General features: G+C 34.1%; 1 protein-coding gene across 7 annotated transcripts in view; it reads left to right on the top strand.

Moving 5' to 3' along the window:
- Positions 1–25,944, top strand: part of LOC106881694 (KAT8 regulatory NSL complex subunit 1) — a 102,020-nt gene that overhangs the window by 39,999 nt on the left and 36,077 nt on the right. The gene's annotated exons all lie outside the window — the stretch shown is intronic.

Here is a 25,944-nt window from a genome sequence, read left to right as displayed (position 1 = left end):
GTAAAAAAAAACGATTATTGCGAACGTGTTAGCTAAAATAAAAATGGAACTGTTTCTTGGAATCATTTTAATTCGCCTTTATTACTATTATTGCTATAATTACTTTTAAACTGTCTTTCTGATGTAGTATTTTTAAACTTGTCGCTAATTTGCGTGTTTGTAAGATTTTCTGTCATTTCTTCCTTTTTTTTTTTTTAATCACACATGATCTGACCTAGTTAGTATTAGAGACGATTAACGCTGGGGAACAGTTATCTTGTCGGTATTTTATTTTATTTACTGTTGGTCTTTACCATTAATTATCGTAGACTAATTTTAGAACAGTCACACAACCTTGTCCGCTATTTATTTTTGAAATGCTGATCCAAGACGTTGTTTATTTTGCCTTCATTTGAAAGCTTACACGAACTATTGTTACCTGCCTGCCTCTTGCCAAGGTGTTTTGGTCTACGCAAATCCTAATTTATTCTAATATCTGATAACGTGTATCTTATCACTCGACCCCTGATGTCTTATTTGTTATAGCCATAATCTGAAATGGTTCCTTTCAGAAATTTACCACTGGGGAACATGCGATATGACGTCGTTTTCCCGCCATTGGGTTCTATTGAATTAAATTCATTGTTTTAAAGTGTCTCTTACTTCAGTTAATGATTTGCTTGTTAAGTGCTATTGTATAGAAATCCATGAATTTTTATTTTAGGGTCAGTGATTGTCTCAGTTATTTCTCATTCTGTCAACTCTTTAATTGCTCACTATATTTTTCTCTCTATTATTATTGTTATTGCATACTGTATGCTTTTTCCCCATTATGCACTTTTATTCAAATAACAAAAACGTCTGGGCTGAATAAATACAGTTTTCAAATTCTGTTATGCGCGTGTTGGTTTTATTTTCTTTTAGCAAGCCATTCGTTATACTGAATAGCTTCTATGTTTTGTTTTTCTTCCTACATCGTTTCGGTTTGTCTTTAAAATTAAAATATAAGTAAATATTCACCTGTCCTGGTTGTCTCTTGTTCGAATTCTTCTACAGGTTAGTAAACTGAATAAAAAAAAAAGTGTAACGAGTATTTTAGATTATTGAAACGTTACGTAACTGTTATTATTCTTATATCTTTCGTCATTTAATGGTTCTTGTCTTCAAGCCTATGTACCATTTGAAAGGCTACAGATGGTTAGGGTTGTATATGTACATATTTATTTTTTCACGTTTGGTAGAAATAGTTCTCAACAGTGATGTACATTTAAGTATTAAGCTAGTAAAAATCAACTGAACCGCGATATCTAGCTCCTGTTTTATTTTCCTGTTCATACTTAGTCTTTGTTAACATAAAACTACCTAAAATTTCTAAAAAACGAAAAACCCCCAAACAAAAAGAAAATCTTGTGGAAGCAAGTGAAATATAATATTTTTAAGGATGCTATAAATAATACTTCAGTTTATCCATTATCATCCCAAACCAGGAAGTTTGGCATATTTGAACCAAATTTTGGTAGACTTATTGTTTGGACACCGAGCAGCTTTTTCGACAATTGAGGCAAATATCTAAATTAATATATGCTTGATTATAGAAAAGTGGTTGTTCATTAAGGCGAAATGAAATGCAGTGTACTGAGAACTCTCTAATTTAGTTTGAGTGTTTTGAATCAACTGAAGCCAACTTCAAACATTTCAAATGGATGTGGAAGTAAACTTAGATTTATTTAAATTTCGAAAAATGTTCATTTATGGTTTGGTTTTGAATCAATAACTGTTTTAAATGAAAGATTTGGTTGGTTCAGAATTTAACAAATAGGATCAATTTAAAATTGGATAGCTAACATCTTTTTTTTCCTTAGGCGCAGGCGTGGCTGTGTGGTAAGAAGTTTGCTTCCCAGCCACATGATTGCCCTGTTCAGTTTCACTGTGTGGCAACTTGGGCATGTATCTTCTACTAAAGCCCTGGGCCGACCAAAGCCTTGTGAGTGGATTTGGTAGATGGAAACTGAAAAAGGCTCGTCGTATATGTATCTACGTGTGTTTCTTGACAACCGGTGTTAATTTATGTTCTCCCGTAACTTAGTGGTTTGGCTAAAAAAAAATGCAAGTCCTGGGGACGATTTTTTCAATTAAAAAATCCTTCAAGACGGTGTCCCAGCATGACCACAGTACAATGATTGGAACAAGTAAAAGATAAAATTAAAAAGCTAAGTTGCTTTAAAAGAATTTAGTTTTAGGAAAAGTATCAAAATAATTGTAACAGTGGTATAGTAAATACCCAATATTCATAGCATCAAAGTATAATTTATAGAGAGTCGCAATGTTTGTGTCTTTTTAAAACAAATTATCTTAGAAGAGGCTGTTGTATTGTCTCTTTTCTATTTTCCTTCTTGTGGTCTTCTTATGAATCTAGTTAAAATTGTTCTGTTAAATGTGATAACTACCTTATTTGTTATGGACTTTGACTTCTGCTATTCTTTATAATCATTGCAATAGTGAAGTGCAGAATTAACATGCAAAGTTTTTAAAGAACAATAGGCTATATATGAAATAATGTGTAATAACTGCAGTTATATTATAATTACATATAACTTGATTATACTGGTGAATATAAATGCATGTCCATGAATACACATAGACTCGTGGATAAGGGATAGGATTTGAGTCTTGGAAGAGAGAAAGAAATGTTCAATAGAAATGTGTAATACAGTTGTAAATAATAAAAACAATGTGATTATTTTAGTTAATATAAAATACATGTAGACTCATGAGTAAGGAATTTTTCTGAAATATGCCTTGCCATTCTGGTGCTGCTCCTGTGTAGCTTTGGTCATGATGGCTAAAACTAAGGAGTATTTGTCTGGGCATCAGTCAATACCCTGTGGTGGGTGTGGCTTGTGACTGTGTGCTCTCTGCTAGTGACATCTTGAGTAGCAGAGTGGTAGTGTTTGTCTTCTACTATTGTTTCCACATCAGTCAAAGCCTTGATTGAACAAGATTATGATCAAAGACATTCAGGATGTGATAATCCTTTCTGAATCAAGATGTCTTTCTGTTTTTTTTAGGACATCAGTGAGTTATTTGTGGTAAATTTTGGCTGTTGGTTTGTGACTAAGTTGGTCAGTTACATAGAAGTTCCTTCATTGTTTTGATAACTTTTCGTAATCTCTTTCAACCAGGTCTAGAGCAGTTACTGCGTATACTGCAGCGCAATAGGTCAAACTGTTCTCAGTTGTGTACTGGTAGAAATTTGTAAACTTTTCACTTCTATATAATTTCTTGTCGTTCTGTCAAATACAGTGTGCAGTATCTGGGAGAAAAGTTTCATTTCCCAACCCGCCAGCATCATGAGAAGGTATAGATGGTATTGTAGGCTTTCTTCAGGAAACCAATATTGTTGGACCATATAAAATCCACTAATGTGTGTGTGATTTCTTAAGTAACCTGTTAAAGTGAATAAGCTGTATTTCAGTTAGTTATATTATTAAAATACATTTCATGTTTCAGTGAAGTAAAGCTTTCTATTCTTTGATTATAAAAAAAGCTCTATTTGTTTTGATCTACTATAGAATGAATAGCAAGCACATTTTTGATTAAATTTTTGTAGGTGTCATCGTTATTGTTAATTCATGGCAGTAGATTGGCAGAATTGTTAGAGCATATCGTAATGACAAATGCCTAATGGAATATTCCTTCAAACTGTATACCTTTCCGTGTTCAAACAGTCAACTTTGCCTTTCATCCTTGGCAAAACAAAGTACCCATCATACTCAAGTTGATACAGTTAACTAACCCCTCCCCTAAAATTTTTGGCATTGTGCTTATTTTAGTTAATGTGAAGAGGAAGACATGGCAGCATATTTGGACTTAATACATTGTATTTTTAGTCTTCTTCCTTTGTTTTAAGCTCAAATACTGCTAGGGTTTGATGTTAGAGAAATAAGCACAGGTTAATTTTTTTATTCCAACTGTCCCCCGAAATGCATAGTCTTGTGTTACATATTAGTAGTTTCTTTTCTATTTGCTCACTGCTTTTTTTGTTTCTAGTGTCTTCTCAGAAAAGTATGTAATATGACAGATAAAGGGAATCTTCATCTTCATATTGTCCATTTTTCCATGCATGCAAAACTTGTTTCAGCAGATTTTCTATAGTCTGATGCCTTTCCTGTTACTAACTCTTCCCTTTTTACCATGCAAGGTAATATTTCCTCCATGGTTGGACATGTATTCAGGGAAGATTGGAAATGAACGACAAATATGCGGTCAACTCAAGGGTCGGGGACACACCCATATGACTATGATGGTTGATCTTAGTTTCCATCTATAAGATGTACCCAAAAGGCTTTGGTGAGCGGGAAACTATACATTGTAGAAGGAATTGAAGCTGAACTCGTGTGTTGGGAAACCAACTTCTTAATCAGGCAGCTGCGCCTGCACCTATTAATGTGTGAGAGAAAAATCCTGGTTGATGGGGGAGGAATATCATTCCTTATTCTTGCAATTATTGCAAAAATATACTTTAAGAATAATCAAAGAAATATTTTAATTTTCTTAAAGCTGATTAGTTTTAGTAATTATCCGGTTTGACAATCATGATCATTTGTGACAAAACTGTAAAAAAAGATATTTGCAGTTGGTTTTAGTAAACATTTGTATGATCTAGAAGCCAGCACTAGATAGACTGCTGCTGGATTTGCAAGAAATAGCCATCAAATTTGCCACAATCTATTACGTTCTACTGTTTTAAAACAAGGATGGTTATTGGAGTACCTTTGATCAAGGCTGGCTTCACACTAAATAACAAATATTGCAATGTTTAGTTTCTCTTGAATTTCTGATATAGCTGTCAAGTGTGGCTGTGTGGTAAGAAGTTTACTTCTCAACCACATGGTTCTAGGTTCAGGCTCACTATCTGGCACCTTGGGCAAGTGTTTTCAGTCCCACTGTGTGGTACTGTAGGCTGACTTAAAGCCTTATGAGTGGATTTGATAGAAACTAAAAGAAACCTGTTGTGTGAGTTACTGTTTCTTTGCCTTCACATTATATGATAGCTGTAAATGAGTGTGACTGTCATGCAAGCAGTGTCCTTCATTTCCAATATACTGTGAATACATCCGGTCATAGGGAACTATAGCCTTACTTGGAAACAGGTGATGGGTGGTGACAGGAAGAGATCTGACTGAAGATAATATGCCTTGACAAATTCCATGGGGAAGTGGACATTAGAGTAAAAACTAATACATATATATATATATATATATATATATATATAGATAGATGTTCTCAACAGAGTAGCTATTGATGTATTTTAGAATTTAAGCTAGTGCACTAGATATTAATTAAGCTGTTGGTAAATGTATGCCCCTAAATAAGAATATGAAGAAGGTTGCAATATTTAGAATTTATAGAGATAAGAACTGGGCAACAATTCTTTTCTTTTTTTTTTTTGCATTCATTCCTTTCATGGCCATTCTTAGTTCCTGTTTCAAAGTGATTTAAAACTTTTCATTAAAATTTATGTTCCAAACACCAGCATAATAATGAGTTATTTTACTAAATTCTTCAAGAGATATATATGGTAACAAAAGGGTTAAAAATGCTTGCCATCATTTTTTTAAGTTCATTTGTTTTTCTGTGTTGGCATGAGTTGCTCAAGTCATCTCAGTTCATATCTTGAACACTACAGTTGAAAAAACTGATGAACAGTGGTGTCATGTACATCTTACAGTGTAGCCTGGATGTGTTTTTATCCTGTTATCAGTTCTAGAGAGGTTGTGTCATGTACAAGGACTTAACATTCTGTCTACTGTTTCAGTTTTTATTTAAAGTTCACACCCTCCTAAATGGGGAAAGTTTTTATGTAGATTGAAGAGTCCTGACCACATGATTTCTTGATAATGGCCAAGCTTTCCAAATTGTCTGAAATGTGTTATAAAAACTCGTGTTCCATGTCTTCATTGCTAGTCTTTAACTTTTTAATTGTGAAATTAAATTTCGTGATTATTCTAGTAATGATAAATATCTATCAAAAAGTAGAACTGATATTTTCTGCAAGTCATGTTGCCTTAATAAATTTGACATTCCTCACCAAAAGATGGATTGGTATATAAAACTGCTTTCTGCAGTTAAGAGTTATGAAATGATGAGTGGCTCTGATTTCTGTGGTAAAAGGGTTGAATACTTAAGTTCTTGAAAGAGAGGAAGCGGTTAAATATTGTGCATCTCTGTTTAGCATCTGGCTATTTCATGTGTGCAACCACCTTTTAGAAAAATTTTTTTTATAGCTTCTTAAGAATATTGATGTCCATGAGCAATGTATGAACAGTCATCTCCAGTTTTGGTTCATGTTGGACATTCAACATTTATTTTACCATACATTTTGTATGTTTTTGCTTTTAATGTTTTATAGCATATTCTGATTAAGGAATTAATTCAAACCAAAACCTTTGTCTTAACTAGTGTTAATATTTGTGCTGTATATATGCTATCACTCAGTAAGCAAAGATTGTAAGCTAGTTTCAAGTTAAAAATGTCATGTCGCTTGTATTTCTTAATGCCCTTCAAGACATGAATGTCACACGATCTCCTTTTCCTCCCCTATAAATCTAAGTTATTTTTGTCTCTTGTAAAATATCTAGGAAGATATGAATAATCAATCAACTGAAAGATTGTTAGATTTAGCCTATTAAAAATCATTTAGAAAATGTAATGTATGTTAGAAATGGTTTCAATTTTCTAAAAGCATGCATCTTTTCATTTAATGTAAATTAATCATTCTGTGAGGCCCAAACTTGCTTTAGTAGCAACTGTATGATGTTAATTCAATTTTGTGTTTAACAATATTCCCTTCCTAATAGCATCATCATCTTTTAATGTCTATGTTCCATGCTAGCATTGGTAGGATGGCTTTTTAGGATCTGATAAATCCAAAGACTACGTTGTGCTCTAGTCGACTTTTGCATGATTCCTAATGCCAACCAATTTACAGCAAGTACTGGGTACTCTTTTCATGGTACCAACATTATTGAGGTTGTTGTGCAGCTTGCAAATATAAGACCTTCAACTGAGTTTGGCTACAGTAGAGAGGGAAGTGATTTTATGTTGAGTGATGAGGGGTTAAAGTATAAGAAGAGTGGGGTGAGATCAAATGTTTTTACTGTAGAGGAGCTACATGGCTACACACATGAGAGGGTGGGAATGAGTGGGGGTGGAGCTAGAAAGAAATAAAGTAGTGGTGATGAGCTATCAGAGTGGCCCCTCAAGGTATGAGGTGAATAGGAATAGAAACAGGAGAACGGAGAGTTGTAGGTGGATAGAGGTTATAAGAGTCTATGGGTGAGAGAGAGATGGGAAATGGATTTGGAGGTGAATATAATGATAAACAGGTGTTGAGGGATGATAAGTAACAGCAATGTTTAAAATATTTTTTCAACTATTTAAAAGAATTCAGTTATTAGTTTTTATGCAGTCAATTTTGTAAGCTTAGTTGCTAACATTAGGGAGAAAAAAAAACAAAGTCAATGTTGATCCTCAAGCATTTTGATCTTGAACACTCTTGTTCCAATCTATTAAGTTAAAAATGTTTAAAAAGTGTATTTTTTTTGGTTATTTATTAACTTTCAAGAGACTTTTCTCATGAAAATTTGAGCTTGATTTCATCTCCTATCACTGTAAAAAAAAAATTTTGCAAAATTTCAAGTCTTCATTTGTATTTCATTATTAGCAGCATACCCAATGATATTTTATGCTTTTTAAAAATTTTCTCTCTATTTTCGAGTTTTGTTGATATTTTGTTTTCTTTTAGTAAGTATTCTTTCTTTGTGAAATATGTGTTTCATGATAGCGATCATTAAAATCTTGGTTGTGAAATTAGATTTCATTTGGAGGAAGTATTCATTTTTCTGAATTGAGGAATTGGTAAATTTTAAATAGTCATTTATTAAAAAATAAGAAATAAACATTTCTAGTAAGGCTTTACATATGTAATTTTCCTTGCTAGTACCCTAAAATTTAACAATTATTATTACATTAGTAAATGTGAATGTCAGACCATGTTACCATTAATGATTTGTATAGAGGAACAGAAATGGTCCATCCTGACTTCTGTAGCTGAGACTAGAATGGAATGAGGGAACTTCATGGTTGGTAATGTCTCATTCAAATCACACTCTACCACAGAGGCATGGGCTAAGTTTTTTGAGAACCTGGACTAATGAGATGGAGCATAATCTGGTGGGCTGCTCTACTAAAAAATGTGATAGTAATTTTTCATTAGGTATTCCACCTCAAAACCTTGCAGGCCACAGGTTGCCCACGGCTGCTCTATCATCTTAAGAAATGACATTTGTATGTGGTTTCAGATTTATTAACTCTGAAAATAAGATAGGATGATCATGGCATCAATGATCTTTTCTTTTTCTGTAATTTTGTTCCATCAGAATTCATTTGGGGATAAACAGTAACAAGAAGTGTACAGGAGTAGCCTCTGTATGTTTCTTTAATTCATTAGGATTAATGCCCAACAATTTCCCCTCTAACTGCACCAGACCAACTTTAAATCTGGGACTAAGCAGTTATACAGAAATGGGTAAAGTGCAACTTGTGAATCACTTCGTGTTGGAATGTGGAGGCACAGATATATAGTTCGTGGATTTTACGTAGTCCTTGGATTAGGGGCTGACCTGAAACTACACAAGTATTACATTATAATTAATGTAAGCAAGGCAGTGTTAGAGCCCTGGAAAGATGCTTTACAGTATTTTGGCTCTTTATATGCTGAGTTCAAATCCTGCCTAGATAAACTTTACCTTTTTATCTTTTCAGAATTGATGGTGTCAGCTAACCTCCTCTCCTAAAAATTGCTATCCTTGCACCTAAATCAGTAACTGTTATGTAGGCATGATTATAATTTCTCATTTTGACATGTTGAAAAATATGTAACATTTTGTGAATTTTAGTTTCTTTTTTACTATTGGGTGTGGTTAGTTAGAGTTCTGTCATATTGATAGATCCAATATCTTATATTTCAATGGAGTAATTTTAAAATCTGTTATGCAATCAATTCTTGTTTCTTGTCTTTGTGATTTTTTTTTTCTTTGTTTGGTACAATAGCTGGGAATTTTTGGCTAAAATCATAGAATGAATCTGGCTGTTATATATCATTGATTGGGCAAACAACTTACTACTGGTTTTATGAAATTTCTCGTTAGCTCTTGAATTGATGAAAGACTAACAGGAGTGGGAATAGAATATTTTTTTTCCGTTTAACCCTTCCACCTACCATTGTCTCAGATTCTATGGTACAAACTTGTTTTAAAGTGATCTAAATTAAAACCTTTCATAAAAATTTCCTGTTTCAAATACCAGCTTAATAATGACAGTTACTTTAGATTTATTTATTTTTAAAATTAATTGAAATGAAGACTTATTTCAACAGAAATATGCTAACAAAAGTAGTGACTTTCATTGCAATCAGAGCTTAAGCATTTTTGTTGCCTCCTATCAGAAAATGTTGGCAAAGTATGCTAACATATTTCCAAAATTTTTTTCTTGTTTCACAAATTTTGATGCTAGATTCCCAAAGCATTTGCTCTATTGAGAAACACTGGAAAGATTTGATATAAATATGAAATAATTCCTGTGACCAAATTGGATTCTGGAAAGCAAAATATACTTGATGGTAGCTATCTATTTTGGAGTTCTGTAATTCATAAATATTTACTTTTGTTATAGGACTATAAACTTTTCTAAATAGCTTAAAGAAGACCTAACTGTATGGGAAGAAGTTTGCTTTCCAACTATATGGTTTTGGGTTCAGTCTCACTGAGTGGTACCCTGGGTGAGAGTTTTCTACTATAGCCACAGTTCAGTCAAAGCACATGTGTATGTTAGTGTCAGCTGTGTTTTACGTTTCTAATCTTATGTGAAAACATGTCTGGCCATGGGGAAATATTACATTGCTTGAAAACAGGTGACGGTTGGTGACAAGTACACTGGGCCTAGAAATATTGTCTGACCAATGTGGGCATGGTAAAGTAAGCATTAAAATTGATGATGTAAGTTTGAAAATGTGGCTTAACATAGGATTATATTGATTTCATTTGTCTATAGGTTAAACAAAATGAAGAAACATTTTAACATTTGGTCTTGTATATTTTTGTTTCATGTAATTTTTCTCTGTATTCTTATTTCTTTCATGAATTAGATGTAATTCACATGAGTATTTCAGAAATTCAATTGGTTTTAAGAATAAGTGCAGTTAAAAAAGATTGTTTACGTCGTATGCTAGTGAAAATATTTTATCATTGAATTGTAAAAAAAAAATAATTCTTAATGTTTTGTTGTTTTTGTGGCTTTTAGTGTATGTACAGACACAGTCATAGCTATGTGGTCAAGTAGTGTGTTTCCCAATCATGTTTTTGGATTTAGTCTCACTGCATGGCACTAGGGGGCAAGTGTCTTCTATAGCTCTGAGTCAACCAAAGACTTGCGTGTGGGTTTAGTGGATGGGAACTGAATGCAGCTGGTTGCGTGTGCATGCATGCCCTTGTCTTGACATCATGCAGTAGTTGTAAATGAGCAGTGCCATTTGTTTCCAATCTATCAAAACATGCCTGACCCTGGGGAAATGTTATTTAGCTTGGAAGCAAGGTGAGGATTGGCGAGAGGAAGGGCATCTGGCTATAGAAAATCTCTTAGAATTTTGTCTAACCCATGCATACCTGGAAAAATGGATGGCAAAACAACAATGATGTTGATGATGTATATGTTTTATATTTGGATCATCATCATCATCGTTTAACGTCCGCTTTCCATGCTAGCATGGGTTGGACGATTTGACTGAGGACTGGTGAAACCGGATGGCAACACCAGGCTCCAATCTAATTTGGCAGAATTTCTACAGCTGGATGCCCTTCCTAACGCCAACCACTCAGAGAGTGTAGTGGGTGCTTTTACGTGTCACCCACACGAAAACGGCCACGCTCGAAATGGTGTCTTTTATGTGCCACCTGCACAAGCCAGTCCAGGGGCACTGGCAACGATCTCGCTCGAAAATCCTACGGGAGCCAGTCAAGCGGTACTGGCAACGGCCACGCTCAAAATGTGGGAGAAAAGAATCTGAAGAAGCTATATATTCTAGGGTGTTGTCTCAAATAATTTTGTTGGTTGTTTGATATCAAAATAAGGTCAATGTGGTCATGAACTAAACTCCACACATCTTTTGTTTTTTAACCTCTTAACATATAAAAATTATTTTTGAGATTTGAATATGGGCTCTTATAGATTTTGATATCTCTGTGAAATATTAGCCTATTTGCTTTGCTAACAGGTTGGCTGTGTGGTTAAGAGGTTTACTTCAGAATGATGTAGTTATGGGTTCAGTCTCTCTGCATGGACACTGCCAGCTGGTGTCCTAAAGCCATGTGTTGATCAGTGTGAGTGAAATCAGTAGATGGAAATTGAAGAAGCTCCTCATATACATATATATGTGTATCTGTATGTGCACACATGCAAGTGTTTGAATAAGTTCATATTTATTTTCCTTCCCTCATTTTTGTGTGTTTACTGATTGTAAACAAAAGTATCACTGTTCATACAGGTAGTGTTGTTTGCAGTCCACTGCAAAAGCACATCTGGGTTTGTTGTGTTGGTTTGATCTTTGTAAATAAGAGGTATGTTCAGTATCACTTGTTTCTAGTTCTCCATATAACTATGTCTGGGCTGTACATTGTTCAATAGACTAGGGGATTAATTGGCTTGCTTGGAAATGAGTGAGGGTTGTTGTTGTGGTATATATCTGGTTGTAGAACACTCTTCCTCAATGTAATCTTATCTAACCCATGCAAGCATGGAAAAGTAAATGTTAAAATGTTGTTGTCGGTGATGTGGTCTCTATTTTGTTTATTGATTTACCATGTATCCAAAATTTTGTTGTTGCCTCACTGATGTTAATTTAACGAGTGAGGTATGAGTGCTGATCACCCTTTTCACAGATATTTGTGGTTAGAGGACATTGCATCGTTCAAACTCAACTGACATTTAGGATTCTTCTATGTGGTGCTTTCTATGATTGTTGGTACTAGATGTTTCTCGGTATCTTGCACATTTTAATTTCTAACAACTTTTAAAATCAGTCTTTTTCATATATAGTAATTTTTGTTTAATTTCATTCCAGCAGTAGTATTGTTTGATGTAATTTAGTCCCTATTTTGAAATTTTATTCATTTAGTGCTGAGTGGGAGAAATGCTTTGTATTTCAAGAGCAGAGAATAGTGTTTTGGTATCAGGACAGTGATTGGAGTCTTATGACCTCTTTTCAAAGAAAGCTCTCAATTAGTTGCCCTTCCCTTTTTCTTTTTTTCTGTGTATTTACTGCATGCTGTCAAAAATATGCTTGTGTTTAGTAACTGGGTTTTTTTTCTTAAGAGTTATTGATAGTTTTTTTGTTTAAAATGTTCAGTTAATTTATCTCTTCCATTTAATATCTCTCATGTTGATGAATTTAAATGAAGTTCCTATCCAATAACTAGTATAAAGTTAACCAAAACTATTTCCTTTCAGAGCTTCTTTTTCTGGTATACATATACCCTAACCCGTCAGTGTCATTTAAACAAATTAACATACTTCTTAAGCCTACATAGAAATAATCTGAGCGCATAATTTTGGTAACAAAAGGAGAGTAATTATGATGGAGGGCTTTTATTGAAATGTGAATCGTTAATATAACAAAAACTTTTTGGATCATGGAACTAGAGGTGGGTTGATGTCAGATAAGTTACACATTTTAAGGAGTTGTCTGGTTTTTATTTCTTCTCCAAAATGTTTTTGTTTAATAATTGGTGCTACTGGCATGGCAGTGTGGTTAGAAAGCACCTTGATTCTTCTATTATAGCACTGGATCAATCAAAACTTTGTGAGTGAATTTGATGAACAAAAACTGAAAAAAGTATATTGTGTGTGTGTGTGTCCTTGTCTTCACATTGTATGATAGATGTAAATGAGTATCAGTCATACAAGCCATGTCATTCATTTCCAACATTCTGTGAAAATGTGTCTGGCCATGGAGTAAAACATGCTTTGCTTAGAAACTGGTATGATTATCAAACTCAGTGTTATTAATGCTATTAACTGAGTCTATATAAATGCTGTATAGTTATTAGGAATATTTATTTCACTTTACAATAGATGCTTCAACAGCATTGATCTCGTGTCTCTTCATAAAGATTAATTAGGTGGACTTTGATATTACCTTCAATATTGACTGACTGGAAACTTGAGAGTACAAATGATGTCTTCTCATCTCAAGACCAGATTGAATATATGACAGAAATTATGCTAGAATAGTAGTAACTTGATTTACTTGTTGTATCTGCATTTATTGTTAAAGTAATTTATGCTAGCAATTGTTATATTATAGTTATTAGCATAAATATTGTATGATATAAGCATCATTTTCAAATGTTTTTTTTTTCTATCTTGATCCTAGGTTACAACTATTCTCTACCCCCCACCACTTGTATGGTGAAGAATAGAAAATTTTATGTGTGTAAAATATGTATATCAGATAACCAGAATTGTTACATCTTTTGGTATCAAGTAGGTTATCAAAAATAGTGCAGTAGAACTTAGTCGACTAATTTTTTTTTTCAAAATTGTCAGATATTTTTTCAATGTGCAACACAAATTGAGTGCAGATGAATGAAGAAAGCCTGTTAGTATCAAATGTATTTATGACATATTCAAAAGATGGCTGCACTTAAATGAAGATTTGACCTACATCAATGAAGTATGCTGCCTGAAAAAGTGTGAGTGGACGATAAAACCAAAGAGCTAAGAGGAGGTAACCAGAATAGGCTTATAAAACCATAATCTCTCTTGTTAAAATGCATCGAAACTAATGTAAAGATTTTGAATTCTAGACAGGAAAATTTTGTGAGGTTGAGGGAGCTTTAGTGACTGATAAGGTATAACTCCGTTTAAATGCCATAGTTGAAAGCAACTTGACTAGGAAAGCAGTAACTCTAATAAAATTCTGCATGTGGGGATACATGTATTTCACTAGCTGCAGTGAAGGCAACCCATCTAGAAGAGCAGTAATTCTGAATATAAACTGGCAATATAGAAGAGAATGCACCTAGTCCAGGTTGTAAAGTGGTTGGACATTCATTCAATAAAATCTTGACAATCACGTGCAATGATAAAAAAAATTTAAAAAAGCCCTAATGACACTAACCATGTTGGTACTGTACTCATTAGTATACTTTTTAGTAGAATGTTCAAGTGGCAATGTGTAATTACCCCTTGACAGTCATCAAATGATCACCATCTGTCTTTTAGTGACAAAATAATAGAGCTGTGGCTTGTAGAAGTGTGCTGTGCACAAGAAGTGAAATAGATGGTAACTTTGGCTAGATGAGTAAAGAAAAGATAGAAAAAGTTCAGGGAGCTACTCTATCTGATGGTAACAAAGAAATTCTCTCTCCAAGTAAAGAGCAGATTGTATGATGCTTGTGGATGAAAGTTACTACTTCATTGTAGCTAAATGATGTTGAATGCAGTGTGGGATGTGTGTGTGTGTGTGTGTGTAAAGGCTAGAAAGAAACAAAGCAAGTATATTCTGCTGGATGTATGAGTTAAGTGTGCATGAACAACAGTGCAAATGAGCTGAGAGAAAAACTTGTTATAAAAGAAATTGCGTCTGGTCATGGAGAATTATTACTTTACTTGGAAATGAGAAGGGGGCTGGTGAGAGGAAGGGCTTTTGGCTATAGAAAAATCTACCTCAACAAATTCCAGTTGACCCATGCAAGCACGGGAAAGTGGACATTAAAATAATGTTTGATACTTAGGTTGATTTTTTATTGGTTCTTAGCTGTTTTTCTGAGTCTACATCATTAATCTTTTTTAGAAGTTAATAGTTAGAAGAGGAATTGTAATCATGTGCATTTTCATGTCAATTGTACATTTAGAATATAGCTTTTAGATCCTGTCTTGACATTTTTGATTTGTTTTGCTGGCTTAGAGCTTTTTTATATTGTCCAATCTCCATTTTGTTTGAATTTTTCATTTTTATAACCTTGATTGAATTTAAGCCTATTTGCTTAGCTATTTTGTATAATATATAGTATTATTTGTAACAATTTTACATCTAATATGCTAAGTTTCATTTTCATCATTTTACATCTGCTTTCAGTGCTTGCTTGGGTTGTTACAATCTGAGTCAATTCTCGTTCAGAGTAACTGACTTTCTAGACAGGCCTGGGACCATGTCTTACTTGTAAATTTTATTTTGGCATGGTTTGTATACTCTTCCTGGCAGCAACTGTTTTACAAAGTGGTCTGGATGCATTTTATCATGGCGAAAATACTAATGAGATTGCCTCATATCCTGCAAGATTGACATGTCTTCATTACTTCATGCATTCTCTGTTGAGGGCAATGTGATCAATAGAATTGGTAGAAGATTGGGTGATTGCAAAATTTGAAGTAGGATGAGTGTGAGAGGGAAACATTGATTGGGAAGAGACTGAAAAAAGAGGAAGAAGAAAGGAGAGATAATTGCTAGGAGTAATAAAGAAATAAGAGAGGCAGTAATTAAAGAGAAATACTGAAGGTAGCTACATGTTAGCTTGTGTGTGTGAGAGAGAGAGGGGTGGATAGTTGAAGGCATAGCTAGTGGTAAGAAAGTGTAATGAGTGACTTCACAGAGAGAACAAGTAGTGGCTACCAGTTTGGAACAGTGTTAGCTGGTAAAGAGAGAGAGTGTGAGAGATGGATATTGTTAGGAGTGGCTTGAGGGAATGTATTGGATACCAGCAGATTTTTAGGCATTCTAATGGGAAGGAGGAGGTTTGAGAGAGAGATATTGGTAGTGGACAGATTTACCTGTTTACTCTCATTACTTGGGTGAGTGGCATGATAAATAAACTGAATGGGAGATGAGAAGGTGTCATATAGGCAAGTGGTTAGTGGGTGGAAAGAGACTTAGCACATACAAAATAACTAAAAGACCCAGGTGTTTATATATTAAATATCCCAACCGCCATCTCTGTCACATTTCAATGTTTCACCATTTTTGCACAGGCTGTCAGGTCTTCTCCAATACCACATGTTGCCAATCATCCTGGTCTTGTATTAGGTTACCTGTTCATTGAAGAAGAAATCTTTTGTTAACCAATAGAGATAACTCGGAACTTTTTCCAACCGGTTTTTACTCTTGTTAACTGTTTTCAGAATACCCACCTAATTTTATCGTATAGGTGAATTTGAGAGAATCTGTTTTCCTTGTACTCTTAGTGTTTATTACCCTTGGGCACCTGCAATATTATGAAGTCTGCCTTTGTTAGCCTTCCTATGATCCTATGTGTTGTACATCCATTGGGCAGAGCTACTAGATTTTCTACCTCCTGTTTTTGCATACTGAACACATTCATTTCCCTGATGGTAGCAGGATCTTGTCTTCCTAAAAGTTTAGTCTTTAAGTTTACTTAAAGGCCTTTCAATTCAAGGTTTAGCTTCTATGTCTGGAATCTCTATCAAATCTGCAGAATCCACTGTAAGAACTAAGTGTTCCTACAGACAGATGGTCTTGGAAAGCATGGAGATAAAATAAAATAAAGAGGTGTAGAATGCTTAGAACTGAGCCCTGATATACCCTTACCTGTGTGCTAAATTTTTTTTACTGATTGCACCTCTGCATAACTTGTACGACCCTCAGAAGTCATTCATCAACTCTCAGCTTTAGCAGCCATCAGATCACAGAGAAGGACCTAACCAAAGCTTTCTTTAGACTGGTGAATATTAAGCATGGGGGTTTACTCCAAGCTAACTACTTCTGCAATTGTCTCATGAGGAATATAGCATCGATAATAGCTCTTCCTGGCACATTTCCAAACTGCATCAACTCTAGGTTAAAATATCTTTTAATCAATTTTGCAGTGACTCTTGTAAATTTCGTAACCTAGTCCAACAATTTCCTGTCTCTGTAATTTCCTCTCAAATGCACCGCCTTTGCTTTTGTAGCAGTAACATTCTAAACAGTGATGTTACTGCTATGCCAGGTTTTTGATATGACGCCTTTCTTGTATGACCTTATGAGATCCATTGAGAAGCTAATTAAAAATAGTTCAAATTTAAAATTTACTTCATTTATGAATCTCATCATCATCGTCGTTTAATGTCCACTTTCCATGCTGGCAGGGGTTGAAGCTAATGAGATGCTTAATTTAATGTAATTTGTTAAAACATATACACGCATGTTTTTTTTTTTATTTTGAAATCCTGTATTTCGGGGTTACAACTGCAAGTATAGGATGTACTTTTACCTTTCAATTTTGTTTTAATACTGTTGAACCTGGTTATCTTTGAACAACTAAAAAAGCTAAGTTCAATATTTGTATTTTGCCATCGATCTGTCATGACAGAGTATCATTTTAATGTTTTTGCTGCACTTTTAAATCATACCATGATTTATATACAGATTATTATGTTAAAATTTTCATGTACAACCAATAGATTTTCAGTTAAACAGTCACAATTCTCCCTAGGCATATACATTCTGCATTACGGAAACATTGAGTTCTTGTCTTTCCTTGATTTGAAACCAATTTTCTATTGGTTTCCTTCCATATTACATGGATCTCAGTTGCAAATATGTTTTGGAATTCAACAAGATTTTCAGGAGCACAGTGTTAACATGATGCTGTATTTCTTGGTAGATAGATGACTTGGAAGAAATTATGCATATTTAATAGCATAGGGTTTGAAAGTGCTGCAATCCCTCCAAAATGTTTCCTCATTTTTAGGTAACCTGCTTAAAGGTACAATTTATTACTTGTTGAATATGCAAGGTACAATAGCTTTAAAGAAGTTGCTCTGAATTCCACAATTTTGGGAGGAAATTTCTAATATAGTAAAAATGCTGGATTGCTAATCCTGAAGTGATAAGATATTCCTGCATTTGGTTGTTCCTTGTAAGAAAGGCACAACTTTGCTTGTCTAGAAGCAGGTACTACATCTCTTTGGACAGATTGTTGGTTGGTACAATGACAAGATCTAATTGTAAATATTTTGTTCCCACAAGCTATATATAAATATCTAAGATGAATACTTAATCCTTTCATAGCCTTGAAATACTACCCTAGGCAGATGTAATTAGGCTGTACATTCATTTAAAATGAAAGCTTGTTTCTGGCTTGCTTCAGTCTATAACTCTAAAAATTCTTGTTAGAATGTGTGTGTGTGTATTTGTGGGCATGGCTGTGTGGTTTAATGGTACTTCATTGGTTATGACAATGAGGGTTCCAGTTGATTTGGTCAACAGAATTGTCTGCTTGTGAAATTAACGTGCATGTAGCTGAGCACTCCACAGACATGCATACCCATAATGTAGTTCTTGGGGAGATTAATTGTGACACAGAATATGACAAGGCTGGCCCTTTGAATTACAACTCATTTTTGACAGGTGAGTGGACTGGAGCAACTTGAAATAAAAATGTGTTGCTTGAGGGTACAATGCATTGTCGGGAATCGGACTCCTGACATTACAACTGTGATTTGGTTACCCTAACCACTGTCACGTTCCTTCACTCTGTGGTTTAGAAGTTCGCTTTCCAACCACAGTTTTGGATCCAGTTCCACTGCGTAGCACTTTGGGCAAATGTCTTCTATAATCTCAGCCTTGTTGAGTGGATTTGGTAGATGGAAACTGAAAGAAATCTGTCGTATATATATGAGTCTATGTTTGTATCTCCTTGTCTTGACATCATGTGATTGTTGTGAACAAATGTCATTCATTTCCAATATTCTACAAAAACATGGGCATGGGGAAATATTACGTTCCATAAAAACAAATATGGGTTGGCAAAAGTAAGAGTATCCAGCTGTAAAAGTATCTTCCTTAGTAAATTTCAACCAATACAAGCATGGAAAAGTGAACATTAAAACGATGAACTATATATATATTCTTTTTACTTGTTTGTCTTTTGACTCTGGCTATGCTGGAGCACTGCCTTAAAGGGTTTTAGTCAGAGAAATTGACCACAGAATTTATTCTTTGTAAGCTTAGTACTTATTCTATCAGTCTCTTTTGCTGAACTGCTAAGTTATGGGGACATAAACACACCAGCATTGGTCGTCAAGTGGTGGTGGGGAGACATACAGACACAAAGACACACTCACACAAATATATACATGTATATTATATACAACAGGCTTCTTTCAGTTTCCGTCTATCAAATCCACTCACAAGGCTTTGGTTGGCCTGAGGCTATAGTAGAAGACACTTGACCAAGGTGCCATACAGTGGGACTGAATGACTAATATTTGGTTGGAATTTTATTTTATCAACCCTGGAAGAATGAATGAATGGCAAAGTGGAATATGAAAAGCAGACATATAAGGATTTCTAAAGTTTGGCACATTTCAGGTGGTGGTTCCTGTTAAGTGTAATCGATAATATCAAACCTTAGTAGTTAACTGACATTTTGTTTTACTGACATAAGTACTTTACTGGTATTTTATTTTATTGAGCCCAGAAGGCTAAAAAGCAAACTAACCTCTCTGCAGGATCTGCTCTCAAAACACAAATGTTGATAACACCACAAGACATTTTATCTAACTCTCTAATACTTTTCTGACTTTAAATAATGCTTTTAACCCAGGCACAAGGCCACAAATTTGAGGTGAGATTGTATAGGTGATTAAATTGCTTTCAGTACTTGATTGGTTCTTCATGTTATCTATTCCCGGGAGATAGCTGAAATGTAACGTTGATTTCAAACAGATTTGAACTGAGAACATAAAACGTAATTTAATACTGACCCTCTAATGATTCTGCCTTCATTACTTGCACAGAACAAAAATGAGATTGTGAAACATTCATGCCTTTCTGGTGAGCACTGAGTGTGGGATGCAATGTGAAATAGCTACAACTGACCAGGGAAAACCAGGTGGTAGATGTCGCTAGAAAAGCTCAGCGTTACCTTATGAGCTCCTTCAGTAGTTACTTTGTTCTTAACAAGTATGAAGTTAATATTTGGTGTGGATACATATAATTGAATGTGAATGGATTGTTTCATGTAATATTTGATCAGAGAAACATAAATATAAAATTTAATTACTCATGAACCCCCTTATCTCAAGGTGAAATCTGTCAAAATGTAATAAATAAATTCAACTAAATTACTGCAACGTAAATTTAGTTGGACGCCTCTTCTGTTTTGGTGAACTCCATCGCCTGCTTCCCCTTTCCCTCATTTTCTCTCTCTATCTTTCTCTATATATCAACACAATAACTACTGGCATTGCGTTAAATATATGTAAGGTAAAAAAGAGTACAGATTTTCAGCTTGAGATTATATATATATGTGTCCCCTACACACAAGCATATATTACATATAGAGAAAACATGCCTTTTGCTTGTCATATAAAGTCTTTCAATCTGCACACACACACACACACACAATGTATAAATGTGAGTTTGTGTATATTATATATATATATATATATATTTGGATATGCCTCAAAAGGTGAAATTTGAAGTCCTAGTCAATCCATACAAACAGATTTATCTAATACTAACACCTATATTGAATCCTTTCATTAGTAAATGTGATATTTTAAACTTAACAACCCTAACACACACGTTTTATATATATATATATATATATATATATATATATATATATATATATATATATATATATATATATATATAAGACAAATTATATACACAGAGCATGTTTTTTTACCAGGTGTTAAATTACCATTGATAAACATGCATTTATATACATATCTACACACGTACACACACTGTTACACACATATATATATATATCGTAAACATATATTAATTTCTAAAATGCTTAGTTAGCATATAAAATATACTGCAAATATATCGTATATAATACATACATAAATACATGTTCGTCATAAATCTATATATTCGTCAGGTGGGCAATTTATATATATATATATATATATATATATATATATATCCACCTACATTATCATTATTATTACTACTACACGCCTACCTATTTACAAATAGTGTCTGTAAAAAGAAAAAAGCGACATAGATTGAAACTAAAAAGCCTGGTGAATAATAAACGTCCATAAAAGCTGTGTAATTTGAGATTTTTGTGTATGTGTGTGTGTGTGTATATATATATATATATATATATATATATATATATATATATATATATTAGACACATCAGGTGTTGCTTAGGATTAAAATGGCATAGTTTGTATATAATATATGACAGTTATGTTTGAAACAGGTGATATGGGAAAGTGCAGCATTGACAACAAAACATTTGTGGAATATTTACTCCACAAATGGGCTAATTCGACTAAGCAACATGCTATGCATCTGTTTGGAGTATTTCAGGCCCTAAGCTGTTGGGGTTATGTGATTTTTGAATGCACCGAGAAGCTGTCAGTGAATATTTTCTCTTTTGGAGCAGTCGGCGCTGTGTCTAACGTGACTCATCATCTGAAATGTTGACACCGCCTTCGGGTTTGTTGTCCTACATCACTCAAAGTAAATTTGGAGGAACTGTGGTTGTTGATTTGTGGGTAACAGGGAACCAATGAGGTGATAGACTTGCCCTTGAACTTTGATGTTGTCATAAATACATGTTTATCTGTCTTCTTAGATGCACCAAACAATGTCATTCGCAGAGTTGTATTGTCTGATATTGTTCAGAAAATCCTTTGACTGGATGGAAATGCCTTCTAGAAGATCTATAAGAGGTTGAGAAGGAACTGGTAGTGCTGGCAATGTTACCTGACTGCCTGAGCAGCACATACCATTTGTTTCATTTGAAAAGACAATATGTGTTTAGCACACCAATTTGGTCAGAGTTATTATTTTTATAAGAATGGGATGGATCATATTTGAAAACAGCTTCAGGAGTTGTGAAGAACGAATTTGTATGTAGTCTGTTTCTGAGAGCTATTCTATTGGACCTCTGCCTAATCATTAAAACATTGATTTCATGATCCACCATTAAGTGCTGCAACATGCATTTGCTGATGTTGAGAAAATCTCATCTAGCTTCTCTCTTCAGACTCTTGCCTTCAGTTTTCTACAACCCTCCTTGCTTTATACTTGTTTCTGGAGAGATTACGCCTTTTCTTTGGTGGCATATTTTTCCCAATATTGTAAACAAAAAATTATGAACATAGAAATTATGCATTAATCTCTATTTTTGTAAGCAGTTGTATCCGTAAAAATTTTATTTCAAGAGAGCAGAAATTGAAAGATAAAGCGAAAAGATGTATGTCCGTCTATATGAAATGGACGGGTGTCTGTGTGCGTGCTTGCACATGTGTATGTGAGAGAGATAGTGAGTGAGTGAAGGTGTGTGTCGTGATGATTGATGTCTTTTAAGGTACACACACACACACACAGAAAATGTGATGTAATAGTATAAAATTTTTACGATAGTTGATTTATGGAAAAAATTGTTAAACTTTTGAAATGAAAATTAAGTTTGATTTGTAGCCAAAATCGTACTGAATCTTTTGATACCCCATACGTCAAAATCTGTAACTCAGTTTTGGAAAGCATAAGGAATATATAATATCAATGAGGCAAATCTGTACATGGTAGCTAGACCCGGTAGAAATAGCAGCCAGATCTCCCCCAAAACACCCTACTGTCTTAATCCGACAATTCTGCCTATTATGTAGATTGAATGGGAAACTGTAAGTAAAGATTAAGATTATTAACCCCACAGAGAAAGGAAAGAGCACAGCGACGGTTTTGGCTGACTGTCATCCTGTACTCCCCTTGTTGCTAGCGAAATGGTATATGCCGTCTGAGCAACTGGTTGTTTTCATGGCGGAACAAACAGGACATTAAAGATTACTAAAATAGCAATTCTCATTTTGAAAATCTTTTTAGATTACGGAACGCCCAGCTCTCTGATGTATCCATGTTTAAAATTTCAGCGCAACTGGATGAACAATACTTGAGTTATAAGCACACAGACAGACGGAACGGATTTTATATATATATATATATATATATATATATATATATATATATATATATATATATAAAAATAAATAAATAAAATAAGAATAGAAAATCAAGATAATTGTTTATTATTAACAAATTGGTCATCTTTGCTTCTTACAGCTGTTTCGGTTAATATTCAATTTAATGTACCTTTTGAAATGGATTGATAAGCCCACATATAACATCCAAAGGTACATATTTTTTCCTCTGATGAAATTATACTCCTGTCACATTGGAGTGGTTGGCGTTAAGACGGGCATCTAGCTGTAGAAACTCTGCCAAATCAGATTGGAGCCTGGTGTAGCCATCTGGTTCGCCAGTCCTCAGTCAAATCGTCCAACCCATGCTAGCATGGAAAGCGGACGTTAAACGATGATGATGGTGATGATGATGAATGTGCAAATTTGGAATTAAATTGAGTATTAATTGACACAGCTGTAAGAAGCTAAGATGACCAATTTGTTAATAATAAACAACTATTAACTCGCTTATCCATTTTCTTTTCTTCTTTTAAATAGATATAAACTATATGCTTTGTATATACCTATTGTTTTAAGGGGATTTCATTCCCCAAAGATACCAGGTATTGAACCAGTATTTCGTTGGATGCAACCATCCCTTCACGCCGTTAACATATCCTCTAATTATATATATATATATATATAACTTTGTATATAATAAAATGCTTAGTGTATACCTGTTGGTCACGTTGTAGGCAAAGAATAGTAAAACAACAGATAAACTGCGAGTGGGTGACTGTGAGAGATACTAATGCAGGCAGCTGCTTTTAAACGCTTTGCTCCAATGACGCAGGGGAAAGAAGAGTGAAACAACAAATGAAGTGGCAGTGAGTGACAGTCAGAGGCGGCAAACTGTACTGAGCTCTGAATGAAAATTAGATTAAATTTTTATTGTAAATTATATTTATCAATTTCACACACACACACACACACACACACACACACACACACACACACACACACACACACACACACACACACGCATATGTTAAATTCGATAAAATGATTTCACCAATCTAAAAAATGTGAACAAACATGCAGGCATGCACACATGCATATGTATGCACATTTACATACACACACACACACACACACAAGCTTCTTTCAGTTTTCGTCGACCAAATCCACTCATGGCCCGAGGCTATACTTCGTGGTGGCATATATATGTAAATATGCATGTACGTATATATGTATGCTTATATATATATATATATATATATATATATATATATATATATATATAGTAATTAAGTCAACAACTGAGGGGGGGGGGGGTTAGACTTCTTTTGGTATTTTGTCCCCTACTTGTCTCTCTTCATCTGTTTATGTATTTTTCACTCATTGATGTCCTGTTTTTATTGTATATCTTTTGGTATTTTGTCCTCTACTTATCTCTTGTGTGTTTGAGTATTTTTTACTATGTCCTATACTTGATGTATTTTATATTTATTTACACACACACACACACACACACACACACACACACACACACACACACACACACACACACGACCCACACACACGACCCACATATACACACTAATGTATATTATGTAGGTGATGTTTTTATCAGAGACGTTACAATCGTATCTGATTCTTCAAGTGCTTCAATTCTGTGTATGTACATATATTTTCTAGATTGCTGGCATTTATCAGTGGTTTTCCCCATGTGTTGATGTGCCATTTTCTATCATTAATAAAACTATTGGTATTTTTGCCGACACGGGTATGCTAGTATATATATATATATACATACATACATACATACATACATACATACAGGGTGGCCCAAAAGTAGGTTTACAGTTATTCAACTATCTCTTTTGCATTCATATATTAAGTTTAGATCTTCATTATAAAAAAAATATGAAACCATTATTCTATAGTAATTTAGATAATTCTGTCAAGCTCCCTTTTCAGTTTGTAAGATAGAAATTTAAATGTAATAAAATGTTTTAAAAGAAATTTAAAGTGCCTACATGATAACTGTAAACCTACTTTTGGCCACCCTGTGTATGTATGTATGTGTGTGTGTGTGTGTGTGTATATATATATATATATATATATATATATATATAGTGCTTGTGCAACATAAAAAGCACTGTCTATTCTGCTGGGTGGTTGGTGTTAGGAAGGGCATCTAGCTGTCTGGTGTCTAAACTATCTAAACTGTCTAAACTATGCTAGCATGGAAGGCGGATGCTAAACGATGATGATAATGATGAAGATATATATATATATATATATATATATATATATACATACATACAATGCGAGAGAGACAGAGAGAGAAAGGAGATAGGCATACCATTAATGTATGTGAATATACTCGGCTCTAAAAAATGAAAGAAAGCAAAATTAGCCGGGAGGGGGGGAAATCTAAATTGAAAATGTAAATAGATGTAACTAAATTATAAAACTAATTATTTTGTCCAGTGTTTTATCACTGCGTTGGTAATATTTTCTCTGATCCATACAAATGTCGGAATTTGCAGAATCTTTCATCTTACACTTAAATCTGATATAGAGGTTAAGTATAAGGTACCTATGAAACCTACACACACACAGGGTTTCCTACTTTTGGTCATAAAGTTTGACTTGAAGTAATCAGTTGTCTGACACACATTCAACAGCACAAAAGACAAGATTTTTTTTTTGAGCGTTGCATTTGACTCAACAATAGGCAGGTGTGAATGAGACTTGTGAAGGCTTTCAAACCATGTCTGGTTTGTGATGCTTTTGTGATATCTACATCTTTGCTTAAAATGTTTTTAGTGTGGTAACTGCTTAGTTGGTGGTTTTTTGTTTCACCAAAAATCTCAGTTTAAATTAGAAACCAGTTTATTTGTATGGTATACTGGAATAGTGAAATAATATAGTAACAATAACAATATTATTGTCATTGTATAACTT

Source organism: Octopus bimaculoides, chromosome 4 (genome assembly GCF_046866305.1).
Source record: "Octopus bimaculoides isolate indiv1 chromosome 4, ASM4686630v1, whole genome shotgun sequence".
In the NCBI taxonomy this organism is placed as follows: Eukaryota; Metazoa; Mollusca; class Cephalopoda; order Octopoda; family Octopodidae; genus Octopus; species Octopus bimaculoides.
The sequence above is the reverse complement of the archived record's forward strand: the minus strand, read 5'-3'. Positions and strand labels throughout refer to the sequence as shown.